The following is a 14,455-nucleotide window of genomic DNA, read 5'->3' on the forward strand; positions in this document are numbered from 1 at the left end:
TGGAGACCTAGAAGTCCTTTCCTACATAACACAGCCATTTGATGTCAAGTTGATTTTCAGTAGCAGGACACCTGCAAGTTTCTGAGAGCCAAGTAAAAATTCTCAATTATCAGGTAGCCTGGAGTTGTGCAAATCAGAAATGTCCCTAAAATTGTAAATAAAATCCTGCCTGACTTGCTGTCATTCTTGGAGAAAACTTTTTTCCCTTTAAATAAAACAAAAAATAGTAGTTGTCTTGAAAAATGAGTAAGTTTTGCAGGAAATAACTCAATAAAAGGGTGTAAGTTCTCTTCGAAGCACAATGACTGTAAGTTCACATGGATAAAAGGAGCTTTCCTATTTCCTGACTTCTTCCCAGTGGCACACAGTGGCCAAAGATGTTACTGAAGCATAAAAAGCTGTATGCAGTTTTGACTGGGATTGAGCTTCTTTGCTTCATAGCAGTTTGCTTAGTGCTGTGTTTTGGCTTTGTGACCAAAGTGTGGGTAACACACCAATACCTATTGCTGAGCTCTGCTCACGCAAGGGCTTTTCTGCTTCTCACACCACCCCACCAGCAAGAAGGCTGGGGATGGGTAAGAAGCCAGGAGGGGACACAGCCAGGACCCCAGCAGAGCAAAGGGATATCCCACACCATATGGCATCACACTCAGCACACAAAGCCAGGGGAACAGGGTGGGGGTGTTGGGAGTGATGGTGTTTGTCTTCACAAGTCACTGTTACATGTGGTGGAGCCCTGCCCTCCTGGGGATGACTGAATACCTGTCTGCCCAGGGGAAGTGATGAATGAATGATTTGTTTTGCTTTTACTTGCATGTGTGGCTTTTGCTTTCCTTATTAAACAGTCTATATCTCAACCCTTGAATTTTAGCACTTTTACCCTTCTGGTTGTTCTCCCACGTCCCACTGAAGGGGAGTAAGAGCAGCTGCATGGAGCTGATCTGCCCACTGGGGTATAGCTGTACAATCCCTTCTGGCCAGTGTGGGGCATGAGGAGTTAGAGATAACAACTGATTTAATCAGAGCATGCTATACCAAATTTATATCTGTTTAGCTACTAGTTGTCAGGCTCCTGTGCTTGCCATGGGGCTTGCTTGCCTGGATGTAGATTAGTAACTAGTGCTCACTAGTTACTGCTTTTTGCTTCTGTTGTTTCATTTTCTTCTTATCATCCTATTCTGTTCTGCCTGGGAAGATACTGATAACAGGAATGGGCTGGCAGACAGCCAGGGCACTGCTCCCATTCCTGAGCTGGACAGGCTGGAACTCAACTTCACAGGACTGTGACTGTGGCTAAAATCATGATGGTACAACCAAAAACACACATGGCCATGGAGAAGTCTACACTAGAGCAGGTACTCCCCTGAAGGGAGAGTGGCCTATGGACACTGTCGTTCTGGAGCAGTTACATCCCCAAAGGATGGTGGTCTGTAGACAAGTCCACACTGCCCATGTGGACTGCGGGCCCGTGTGCAATCTCAAACTGGAGGAGGGACAAGGGGAGGAGTTCATTGCAATGCTGAATCCTATGGTCTGGTCCAAAGGGATGAGGCCTGAAGATTGTAGTGGAAAGACCTTTAAATTGTTGTAATCCAGGATCTGAGCTGCATGTCATGGGAATTACTATAGCAGGAACCCCTCGTTGCTAGCCAGGCAAGGAGCAAAGGGAGGAGTTTGCTGCAAACCCTATTATGTTTTGTTGTTAAACCTTATAATCTGGCCCAAAGGAACCAGCAGTGGAGACTGTCACAGGAATACCTTTAGACTTTTGTAACCCAGGATGTTAGTAGCATGCTATGGAAATTAGCACAGCAGGAACCATCTGAACCAATGGAGAACAAGCCTCACAAGATGTGAAAGTACAGCAGTGACCCAACCTGAGCTGTCTTTGGTGAACACCATGGATCACACCACCTCTCCTGTCCTGAGTGAACTGATTGAATACAGATTGAATAACAGATTGAATACACATGGACTAAATGGACTCAATGGACACTTTGTGGACTTTTAAAGGGGTGATCCCGACTAAGGTAACAATTTCCATGTATATAGTCCAGGATGGGTAAGAGGAGGTGGTTAATGAGGGAGAATCTATTGGATAATGTGGGACCTGAGCACAGTGTCAATAGTATGGAATAAAGGGTGGATTGCACGGGCTTTTTTCTGGGATGGAGCTAATTTGCTTCATAAAAGCATGTACAGTGCTAAGTTTTGGATTTGTGACCAAAACACTGTTGATAACATAGTGGTAGTTCAGCTGTTGCTGAGCAGGGTTTGCACAGCACCAAGGCCATCTCTGCTCCTCACCCCTACCCATCAGAGAGCAGTCTGGGGGTGCACAAGGAGCAGGGAGGGGATACAGCCAGGACAGCTGACCCCAACTGACCAAAGGGACATCCCAGTGATATCCTGCTCAGTGATAATAACTGGGGACAGGAGGAGGGGGACATTCAGCATTATGGCCCTTGTGTTCCCAAGTCACCATCACATGTGATGGAGCCCTGCTTTCAGGAGGTGCCTGAACATCTGCCTGCCCACAGGAAGTGGTGAATGAATTCCTTGTTTTGCTTTGCTTGCACACATAGCTTTTGTCTTCATCTCAACTCCTGAGTTTTATCACTCATGCCCTTCTGATTCTTTCCCTTATCCCACCAGGGGGGAGAGAGTGAGCAGCTGTGTGAGGCTTAAGCTGCCCACCAGAGTTAACCCACAACAAAAGCCTATAGTAATTGGAACATCAGGCAATAGTTTGGTAATTGGTGAAAGTGCAAACTTCCCATTAGAAAAAATCCCCACAGCTTTCAGAAGACACAGAAACTGAGATAATGAGGGCTTTGTCAACCATTTCTAAAGGTGTTTATACTCCCTGAGGGTAAGACACAAACATTGCTGTTGAGATTATTGTACTGGCCATTACAAGTGGCACAGTACAAGCACACAGGAGATAATACCCTTCTGCCAAAAGCCAGGCTTTAATATTTCTGGTGAAGACAGAGCACAACATCATTTTACAAAAACTGATCTGACCAATGAGCAGAACAGTGATAGTACACCTGACTAAGATCTCAGGCACCAGGACAGGAAACAGAAGCCCAACTCCACTGCTTGCTTTACAGAAGCAGGTATTGATAATATATGGCAGCAAAGTCACTCTCAAGCTACTTGAAGGGAGTTAAAACAAGTTGTCATTATATTTTTAATATAAGTTCAATAATTCCCACTACCCTCTGAATGTTAACACAAAGGCAAATCAGCTGATCACAGTTCCCTCTGGGACTGACTGTACACTGCTATTTTAGAATAATTTCACTAATATTTGCAGTCTGGTCAATCCTGCTGGGAAAGAAGTCCCCAGTGGTTCTGGGGGTGTGGGGAGGGAAGGGGTTTGATGTACAGTTACATACATAGAATTATAGGGGGTCTTGACTTCAAATGTGGGCAAATAAATACTGTCTTTAACAGTCTTATTTCAAAAGTATTCTTCTCTAACACAATCATGCGAACATCTTCACTTTTTAATATCTTATTTTTTCCCAATTTTTGGAGATAGGATCTTCAAAGAACCATTTATCTGAAAACATTTTATGGACATAGCTTTCAAATCTGTTTTACATTAATGATGCCAAGAAGCCTGATGCTGTAATTTCAAGTGCTTAATTATTATTTGGGTTTTCTACTTTGAACAAGTGATGGGACTTTTGTATACTTCAGCACTAGCCCATTTTTTGGGATTTCAGTCCCAAGCTGAACGTGGCCACAAACTGTGTCCACAGCCAACACATTCAAGGACAGAATGGTATCATCTGGATTTACATTCTTGTTTTTAGCACTTCCTGCACTTTCTCTCTTTGGCTTTATCTGGAGATTTGCTAAAACATACCTTTTGATTCATTCATTTGCAGGGAGCTTTGAAAATACACTCTCTCTGGCAGCTAACACAATAACTACAACTATCTTCATTATAAAAGAATCAGTGCACAGAACCCTTCCCTCCATCAAACCAATAAACAGCCCAAGTTTGCAAAACAGTATGTAGGGTGCCCCAACTAGTGAAGTGGAGGTAAGGTACCTAATCTGCACAGGTGTATATGTAAATCCCAAACAGCTTCTACCTTTTCAGATTATTTTACAACTTTAAATGACTTCCTATTAGCAAGCATAGGGCCTGTGTCAATTTTGAAAATGGTATTTAGGTGCTTTTTAAAAATCTGACCTGTTGAGACAAATCATCAATTATGTACAGATCAGACCAAAACTACAGGTCTTTCCTTGAAATCCACTAAGGGTAGAATTTCCCTGAAATTCTCCTCACATGCATACCTCAGTAGTGAGATCCAAGCACTCCTACACTGATTTCCAAATCCAACCTCCACAAAGGGTTTTGTTTTGTTTAAGGCCACTGTAGGAAAATGTTTGAGCTCAGTGTCAACCCTAATACGAGTGTAGAAGTTTAATTTCAGTCTAGTCCTGCCAACAATTCAAACCCATGCACTGGAATGTATGAGCCACAAGTAAACCTGACTCTAGAGCATCCAACAGGACCTCTCCTGTGCGTGCAACCCTTCAGAAATGTGTGCCATTGGGGAAAGGAGAAACATTTAGAAATGCCACACAATAAAACACTGAAGTATCCATGTATAAAATGGAACAGTTAACGAGTAAACAAATGTGGAGGGGAAAAGAAAATTGTGTAGCCATTGCAATCAAAGGAGAAGATCACACAGAAACTATATCCTGTGTGAGGTTTTGTTATGGAGCCACTACGGAGGAAAAGTTAAGACCTCCAAGCCCTGCCAGTGTAGCAAGCCAAATATGCCTACAGCCACGTACTGGGACTGATTGCGGGGACTCAACCCTGGCATTTTACATTTTTTATGATCTTTGCTTTGTGGAAATTCACAGTGGAATTTCCTACTGGACTACCTGCAACTTGTGTTTCGCTTCAGTAAAAACTGGAGGCTCAAGTTATACATGTGTAAACAGCTTCTCTAAATGTTTCCATTTAAACAAATTCTCTGAATAATTTACGGCACTTAAATGGTCAGCAGAAATAACTGTAACTTTCCTAGTCTGGTTACAGAACAATGGCCAAAATACCACATAGTCACTTAAAAATAACAATTTTACCAAAGCTGAATTTTCCTTTAAACCATTTCCAGGCAAAGTCTGCAAAACAATTAACTGGGTAGATAGCATTCATAAGTACGAAGCAAGCACTAAAATGCTTTATTCAGAGTTTGTAAAGGCTTGCTTGAAGAATTTGTGTTTAATTATCACAGGTAATTTGAAGCCTGACCTTTGAAAGTATCCAAGCTAAACACCTGTTCTTCAGTAACACTGAGCTGCTGCTTATCAATTACAAATGTCTTTAGAATAATAAATCATAAAAGAATGAAAATGCAATTTTTTACTACTTAACTATACATTGGTTCCAATAACTTAATATTAAGGGCTTACAATAGAACATAGCTGAGATCATATACAAACAGTTTAGAAGAACTTAAGTTAAATAAATGTGTTTTAAAGACATATCCCCTGCAGCTAAAGCAGCTGAAGAAAACCATTCAAATAAGCAAATAACATTGTTTACATTTACAAATGAAACATCATATGAGTATTTATTGATTTTTTTAAAAAATTCAAAAAATACATTGTAACAGAACAGAATGTATACGCTCTTCAATGAAAGACAAAAACTATGGTTATCATCTGGACCAGAATACAAATACATGCTAACAATTTAAAAATCATTTTGGGTCATTCAGGAAACATGAAACAAGCTAGCTGTTTGGAAATGCAGTAGTCTTCTCCTTTAGTAAATATGCCTGAGAAAGTTAACCTGTAAAGACATCGGCTTTTAAACTCTAAAACACAAAGAGCTTTCTAGGCTGAAATGGTGAAGAGACCTGTGATATGCACCTGACAGGCCACTGAGCCATTTCCCACAGAGATTCTGTTCACTGCTCCACCTCAGCTCAGCCATCCAGCAGTGGCAGAGTTTCACATCAATACCAGGCTTATTGAAGTGAGGTGTTAAAAAGCATGCTAAGATGATGTAAAACCAGCAGTTACATACACAGTGGATAGATGTTAATAATCAAGATTCCGTACCAAATTCCTTGCTTTGTATTAGGGCCAAGCAAAAAGTAGTAGTCTGGTTCAAGGATGAAAAGGACTATATTTTTTGGCTCAAGGTAAGACCCTTTAAAAACAGTTTCTGCAAAAGCATCTAGAATCAAAGCATGAGGAAAAAAAAAACCCAGGACAAACACAACTAATCATTTTACAGTAACCACATACTTTAGGCAAGGAGGACCCAAAACAGTAACATAAATTGTGCATCGGTTCTATGAAAATAAACCATTACTAGGAGACACAAGCAATCTGACAAGATGTGAAAGTGAGCAGTGAAAACTTCATGGATTGAATTTCTTTTCATCAGAATTAATCTTTTTCTACTGCAGGCAGGTAATAAATGGAACTCAGGAAAACTGAATTCCTATTAGCAGCTTAACTCTACTACAGTGAAGCTGAGGCTATTACTGTTTCTTTCATTAAGAGACATTCAAATGAATGAAGCAAAAATGACATTTCAAAAATGAAGACCAAAAGAAAGCTGAATGTACATTTTAGACAAAAACAGTGTTAGGTCAAATTCACAACTGGTGATATCTGATGTAAGAAAAAGTAATTTTACTATGCTGCGTATACCAACAAAACATCTGACACTATTTCTTGAATTCTAGCAGCTTTTTTAAAGTCACTCAACAACTGCATACCTTGTAAATTACATGGGACAAAAAAGTTCATTATCAGGCATGCAAAAAGAACCTCCCATTTTTAGAATTCAGTTACATGATCAAATTACATATGCTAAAGCATACAAAACCAACTCTTCAAATGAAGCAAATTCACAATTCTGAAAAGGGAAAAAACTCCAGACAAAACAAAAACTCAAAACAAAAACCTGTGACAGGAAAAAGTATATTTCTACATATATCTCTGACAGTTCAACACTGTAAAATGAGCCACTATCCATACACATGTGTAATTCTGCATGTAATGGGATAGGGAAGAGGCTTCCTCTTCCTAACTTCCACACCACAGAAATGACTGGATGTACTACAGAGGTTGCCACTGTCCTATGAAATATAGGGTACTTGGCATTGCTGGATACAGTGTTCAAGGACTCAGGCACTGACCCAGCATGTTTCATCTTACATTCTCTAGTATTGACTATGATGTCAAAAACATTCTGCATTGCTCTGACACCAGCTTGGCTTCTAGGCTGTACCTTCTGAACAAAACACCATTCTCAGGTGTCCTGGTTCCAGCCAGGAAAGGGTTAACTTTTGCAGTAGCCAGGAGGAGGCATGACTAGGACGTGGAGGTTATTCTCTAACACCTCACATCACTGCTGCAGGGAGGGAGTCTCTTCAGGGGAGAAAGGGGACCCTTCTGGTCAAGTAGTGTGGCAGAGGGAGTGGCTGGGTATTGTCCATTGGTGGGGGGGTTCTGTGTGATTCTTGTACTCTCTGTCACTAATATTGGTCAAATTCTTATCTCATGGCTGTTTCCAATAAGTTGTTCTTATCTCAACCTGTGATCTTTGACTTTTGTGCTTCCAATTTTCCTCTCCCTCCAGTTTAAGGGGTGGGAGGAGGGGGAGGGAGGAGCAAGCGAGTGGCATGTGGTTTGGAGAGTCTCAGTGGGAGCACTAAATTGGGGAGTACCATTCCTAAATCACTACAGCCTTACTGGGCACCCAGTGTGTGGCATCAAGGGTTGAGGTAACAACAGATCTGTCCAGAGCAGCTTGGAAACAAATTCAATCTAAGCATTTGTTGCATTAACTCCAGAGCCACTGGTCACAATGCTGCTTGGTCTGTTCATGTGGTTGTGGTACCTAACCCTTCATTCACATATTCCCCTACATTCCCATATGTGGTCCTTGTGATGTTCTTTTTCAGAGCAGGGAGAAGGATTGGAGTTGCTTTTTTGCTGTATTATGGGATATCAGTCTATGACTGATCAAGGGCAACGAGCATAATTTTGAAAGTGTATTCAGTGCTGCTCTCCTACCTTTACTTAGGCACTGTCTTTGGCAGTCAATTAATAATCACACTCAGTCTGTAGGGGAACAGGGGAAGATTATTTTTCCCAGTCTTTCACCTCCTTCTCCTCCTTCAGCTGTTACAACAGCTTTTGAGAATTTTGAATTTCCCTTGGATGTTGAGGAAAGCATGTTGTGGCTAAGACTCACTGTCTCAGTCCACACCATGTCTAGAGTCAAGAAACAGATTTCTAGCAAGTTCATTCAGAGATCTGCCCCAAGGATGGATAGTCATGAGTGGCATGAAATGTGGCAAAAAATGAAGCAGTTTTTTTTTAAAATCTTCTGCTCCAGGGGTTTGGAAGCTCATCCCTGAACAACTACAGGATCTTGCTAAAATGACAGAATATTTGCAAGGAGCATGCTGTGGCAACTCAAGAAAGGGGCAACTTATTGTAGCATGCTGGGCCTGGCTACTCTTTACTGGACACAGTTCAATACTAGACAGCACCCTCAGGGGAAAGAGGAAGAAAACAGACCTACAGGCACTGTGGCCTGATTTGCAATTGAACCCAAGGAATCACCTGTGCCAGTAGTAGTTGCCCCAATAAAGGAGAAGAAATTCAAATCAGCTCAGTTAGTGAAGGATAAAGAGGAAGTAGAGCCCTCACAACAGGAGGAAGAGGCAGGGCTAGAGATAATCACCTGATCCCTATTCCCAGCTGTATTGAGTTTGCATGGCCTAGGTTTTGGGGGGGCTGGGAGAGAGGGGCTACAAGGGTGGCTTCTGTCAGAAGTTGCCAGAAGTTCTTTCCATGTCCAGCAGAGCCAATCCATGGCAGTTCCAAAAATTGATGTGCCTCTGGCCAAGGCTGGGCCAATTAGAAATGGTGGTAATACCTCAGAGAAAACATACTTAAGAAGAAAGATAAATAAAAAACTGTTGTGCAGTTGAAATTGTGGCTGGAAAAGGATGGAGTGAGAACATGTAAGAAAAGCTCTGCAGACAGCAAGGGCAGTGCAGAATGAGGAGCAGGAGGAGCTCCAGGCACCAGAGCTGGGATCCCTCTGCAGCCCATGATGGCCATGGTGAAGCAGCTGTGCCCCTGCAGCCCATGGAGATCCAGGGGGATGCAGGGATTTGCCTGCAGCCTGAGGAGGAGCCCCACCCTGGAGCAGGTGGGTGCCTGAGAGGAGGCTGTGAGCCCATGGGAGACCTGTGGAGAGAGGGGCCCTGTTCCTATACTGGAGCAGCCTGGCCTCGAAGGACTGCACCCCATGGAACAGTCACCCATGCTGCAGCAGCTTGGGCATGGACTGTTGCCCATGGGATGGAGTCACACTGCAGCAGTTTGGGGAGGACTGCAGCTCATGAGATAGACTCATGTTGGGGAAGTTCATGAAGAAGAGTCTCCTGTGGGAGGGACCCCACAGCGCAGCAGGGGAACAACTCCTCTCTCTGGGCAGTGGGAGAAGCCACAGGTGATGAACTGACCAAACCCTCCTTTCCCCTGTCCCTTTGCTGTCAGTGGGAAAGGAAGGAGGGGTGAGGGTATGAGAGATGAGGCAATATTTTGCTGAAGCCAAAAGGTTGTTAAGTGAAAGTTGTTGGTTCTGTGTGGTGTTGCTTGTGGTTTGGATTTGTTCTGGTTGGTTTGTTGGGTGTTGCTGTGAGCTGGGAGAGGGGCAGAGTTGAAGACCTGACTAAAAGAAAGTAGGATGAGAGGGGAAGAGACGACCGAAAAGTAGGTGGTCAATCCCCGAGTACCCAGCCAATGGGAAGAGGGTCAGGGACCACCCCCTAGATGGGAAAAGGTATATTTTGTAACCATTCTGTTGGAGGGCGTGTGTGCTCAGCTCTAGGGGAGAGAGGTACACACCTGGCTCAGTTAAATCAGTATGTTCTTAATATGAAATCTCAGTACGTTCTTAATATGTTAAGAATATGTTTAATCAGTTAAATCATTACTAATAAACAGTTTTCTTTTACTTTGACAAAAGTTTGTCCCCATTTAATTGTATCTACAAGTTAGTTCATTTCTAACAGGGGGAAGGTGTTTTCAAGGTTCTTATTGTATTTTTCATTATCCTGCTCTGATTTTGTTAGTAATAAATTCAATGCATATCTCTAAATTGATAAGCATTGGGGAGTACCTGTTTTGCCCATGATGGTATTTGATGAATGATCTCTCCAATCCTTACTTCAACTCATGGATCCTTCATTATATTTTCTCTCCCCCATCCAGCTGCAGAGGAGAGAGTGGCTCTGGTGGGTGCTTGGCATCTGACCACTACACCAGGTGAGCAAAAATACATCAGCCACCAGCCAGGCAAGCCCCTGGTGACCTGGCTGCTCCTCTGCTGGGACATTGTGTCCCACAGTATGAAACTAGGTTGTAATAAAGCCAAGCAACTGGAATCCCTGTCACAGGATGCAGGTATTGACAAAGAGATTGGGAAGAGGACAGAAACTCTCAGCTTCTGGAAGTGACTCCTGTCAAGCAGAGGGAAGGGTGTTCTCTCAAGGATGATCTAATAGTGTGTCCAAGCAGGTGGAATGCTATTGAGAAAAGTACCTGAGAGCATTAGCTGTGCTAAAGGTACTTTAAAGAGCAGCTCTCTGTAGCTCCAGATGAGGTCCAGTGTACACAGTCCATGTGGTGGAAGTTTGTGCAGAGCACTCCATCATCATATGCATTGACATTAATGGCAATGAAAGGAGAACAAACAGTGCTTCAGGTGACTACCTGACTGGCAATATGAAGATCATGTATTTGCCTCCCTGCCAACCTGCCCCTCAGCTGTGCAAGACTGTCCAAGATGGCAGACAGATCTGAAAGACCTGAACAAGCTAGAGAGGACATGGCCATGGTCCCATGGCCCGCCAGTATGGACCAGAGTCCTTTCTATTGGTAAGGACTGCTTAGAGAGAGAGGGTGCAGACCACAAGGTAGCCTGTGGTTTTACTTGCATGACCATAGAAAGGACATGAGGAAGTGGAATGGAAAGCCCACCTGTGCCCTAGCAGCATGGGTACATGATGTGAGAGGAAAAACAACCACCGCAGAAAATCCTTCAAGGATAAATGCTACTCCAGTTTCCAGCAGACAAATACTCAGACAGAACAAGAGGGCTGATGTTGCTTGAATCCACTTGAAGTACCCTCAGTTCAAATTTGTGAGCAACAAATACCATGACCAGAACTGGAAGGGTCCTGACTCCAGCAATGTGGAGGAAAGGGACAATCAGATCTCTTGGATTGTGTGGATCTGATGACTTGGCACAGCAGACCCACAGGAGTTTAATGCTTTACTTGACACCAGTGCACCACGTACTCTCATGCTACCAAGATAAGTAGGGGCAGAATCTGTTTCTGGGGTGACAGGAGATCCCAAGAGCTGCCTGTACTGGAAGATGTACCGAACCTGACTGGGTATTGTGAAGAGACTGGAGGAGATTGCTTGCTCAAAACATTTTGGGGGTGCATGTGGGCAAAGGGGCAGGTTGGGCCTTGCCCTGGTGGGGCAGTACCCTGCTCCACAAACCTCATCCTCTAAAGCCTGCATCCCAGCCCCATAGTGACTGCCAATTACAGGCACACTGGAGGCAATGCTCCTCATCCCATCTCTGAAGCCCTAACCCAGCTCCTGAGTGGCTGCCAGACCAGAAGTCTCATCTGGAGGAAGGGCCCAGGAAAGCCAAAGGGTACTTAAGCCAGGACACCAGGCAAGCACATATCTTGACCCTACCTTCCCTTGGATTTTATATCAGCTGAAAGACCACTGGAAGCAAGAAGTGGTAGCTGTATTCATTCTTTTCTGCATATTTTCTCTCTTTCTCTTTCCTCTCCTTCTTATAATGCCTTCTTCTCAAAGTTTGAGTAACTTAAACTTGGATTAGTTGGAGTTTGCTAAGTTGATCAGGCTTGGAGTTTGCTAAATTAAGGCTTGGCAAAATGCTTTATGTTGATTGAAAGTTGCTCTAAACTTTTGCTTAAGTTCTCTGATTTTCTGAAATTTGCCAGTAAAGTTTTTGTTGTTGTCATCTCTTGAGAACACCGTGTTGGTATTTCTCCTTTGCATCTAATTCAGGGTACATAAAAAAACCTGCAAATCCTTTTAAAAGACTTGTCAAGTGAGTTCTGGGGTCTTGCAGGAATGAATGGAAAAACCACCCCATTGTGATGGGCCAGAGGCCTTGTGCATCCTTGGCATAGACTGCCTCAGGAGTGGGTATTTCAAGGACCCAAACTGACATTCAGTACACCTGGAACCAGCTGCCCAGGGGTGGAAGCACAATTCCCATCATTTGCCATGGAATGATCTAGACTGCACTGGAAGAGAGTGAGGCTTCATAACACTTGCAATATATTGATGACATCATTGTGTGGGGCAACCAAGCAGAGGAAGTTTTTGAGAAAGAGGAGAAGATAATCCAAATCCTCTTGAAGGCTGGTTTTGCCTTAAAGCAAAGTAAGGTCAAGGGACCTGCCAGGAAATCCAGGCTTTAGGAATAAAATGGTAAGATGGATGTCATTGGATTCTAATGGCCATGGTCAACAAAATAGCATCTATGTCCCCACCAACCAACAAGAAGCAAATACAGGTTTTCCTATGAGCTGTGGGCTTTTGGAGAATGCATATTCCAGAGCTTGATCAGACTGAAAGCCCTCTATATCTTATGATGCAGAAGATGAGTTATTTTAAGAAGGGTCCTGAAAAACAAGCTTTTGAACAAATTAAGAAAGAGATTGTTAATGCAATAGCTCTTGGGTCAGACAGGACAAGACGTGAAAACTGTGCTCTCTATACTGCAGCTGGGGAGAATGATCCTTCCTGGAGCCTCTGCCAAAAAGTACCAGGGGACACTGGAGGATGACTCCTGGGATTCTGGAGTTGGGGATACAAAGGATCCAAGGCCTGCTACACAACTGAAAAAGGGATACTGGCCTCCCAAAAAGGGGTTCAAGCTGTTTCAGAAGTGACTGACACTGAAGCACAGCTTCTTCTGGTCCCCTGACTGCCGTGCTGGGCTGTATGTTTCAAGACAAAGTCTCTTCCACATGTCATGCCACTAATGCTACATAGAGTGAACTGTGCTAATCATACAGTCAGCTTGAATAGGAAACCCCAAAAGCTCAGGGATCTTGGAAATCATCATGAACTATCTCCAGGGATTTAGACTTTTGGGTGAGAACAGTCTGTGCTGTTGAATTGTGTAACATTGGTTGCTGAATGACACTGTATGCTGTAACTGTGATGGACAAGGAGTATGGACTGCTCCAGATGCACCAGTAGTGAACTCGTGATGCAGCCTGCAACCAGCCAACAGCACACCAGCCCTCCTGACCTGAAAGACATCTATGATGTTTCACCCTGTTCTTCTAAGTTCTTCTAAGCCTTCTGATGTTTACATTTTTGTAATGGAGTTTCTCACACACTTTTCATGTAAATAATGATTGTTTTGCATTCCTTTCTGGAGGAGAAGAAATTTGATGGACTGTTGGTTTGACCAGTGTGGCTGGAGAGGTGGCATTTTCATCCTCCAATCCATGGTCACTTTTGAAAGTCTATAAATATTGGAGTTTGAAAATAAACTTCCTTCTTTTTACCTTGGACGTTTCAGCTTGTGCGTGTTGTTCATTCTGTGTCCTATTGCGACATCAATGGATAGAACCCACAGCCATGGACTAAGTGAACTCAGCAGACATCTTGGAGGAACAGCCATTGACTAGGGAAATGATACCTCTGCTTGCATATACATATATGTAACTGGAATGTGTAGGATCTGGGCATGCACGATGGTATAGAACAAGGGGTGGATAATGTCCTTGTTCTGGCCAGGACAGGGTTAATTTTTGCAAGTGCCAGGAGGGGCCATGGCTAGGACCTGGACATTATTCTATACCACCTCATGTCATTGCCATGTCTGGGGAAGGGAGTCTCTTCCAGGTGAGTAAGCATGGCAGAGGGTGTGGTCAGGTATTAGCTGTTCTCAGGGGGTTTCCATGGGAATTGTTCATTTCTTCTGTCATTTGCATTGTTGCTGTTACTGTTCTTTTCCTTATCCCATTGCTGTTTCTAGTAAATTGTTCTTATCACAACCCACGACATTTACCTTTTTTGTTTCCAATTCTCCTCTCCAGCCCACCACAAGGAGAGATGGGAGTGGGAAGGGGAGAGTGAGTGAGTGGCAGTGATTTGGAGAGAGTCAGTGGGACACTAAATTGAATAGAACCATTCCTAAACTGAAACATCAGGTTACATTTAAGAAGTGAAGGGTGGGAAGCAAAGAAACTACTTGAATGACCTGGCCTAGAAGACAAATGCCAAGGTAAGGTGGTGCATCAGTAGCTTCTGGATCAGAGTCGAAGGGAGAAACCAAGAGGTGAAGACTCTCAAA

At 43.4% G+C, this 14,455-nt stretch overlaps 1 protein-coding gene across 4 annotated transcripts in view; it reads right to left on the reverse strand.

Moving 5' to 3' along the window:
• Positions 1 to 14,455, reverse strand: part of STAU2 (staufen double-stranded RNA binding protein 2) — a 172,185-nt gene that overhangs the window by 70,862 nt on the left and 86,868 nt on the right. The gene's annotated exons all lie outside the window — the stretch shown is intronic.

Source organism: Agelaius phoeniceus, chromosome 1 (genome assembly GCF_051311805.1).
Source record: "Agelaius phoeniceus isolate bAgePho1 chromosome 1, bAgePho1.hap1, whole genome shotgun sequence".
NCBI lineage: Eukaryota > Metazoa > Chordata > Aves > Passeriformes > Icteridae > Agelaius > Agelaius phoeniceus.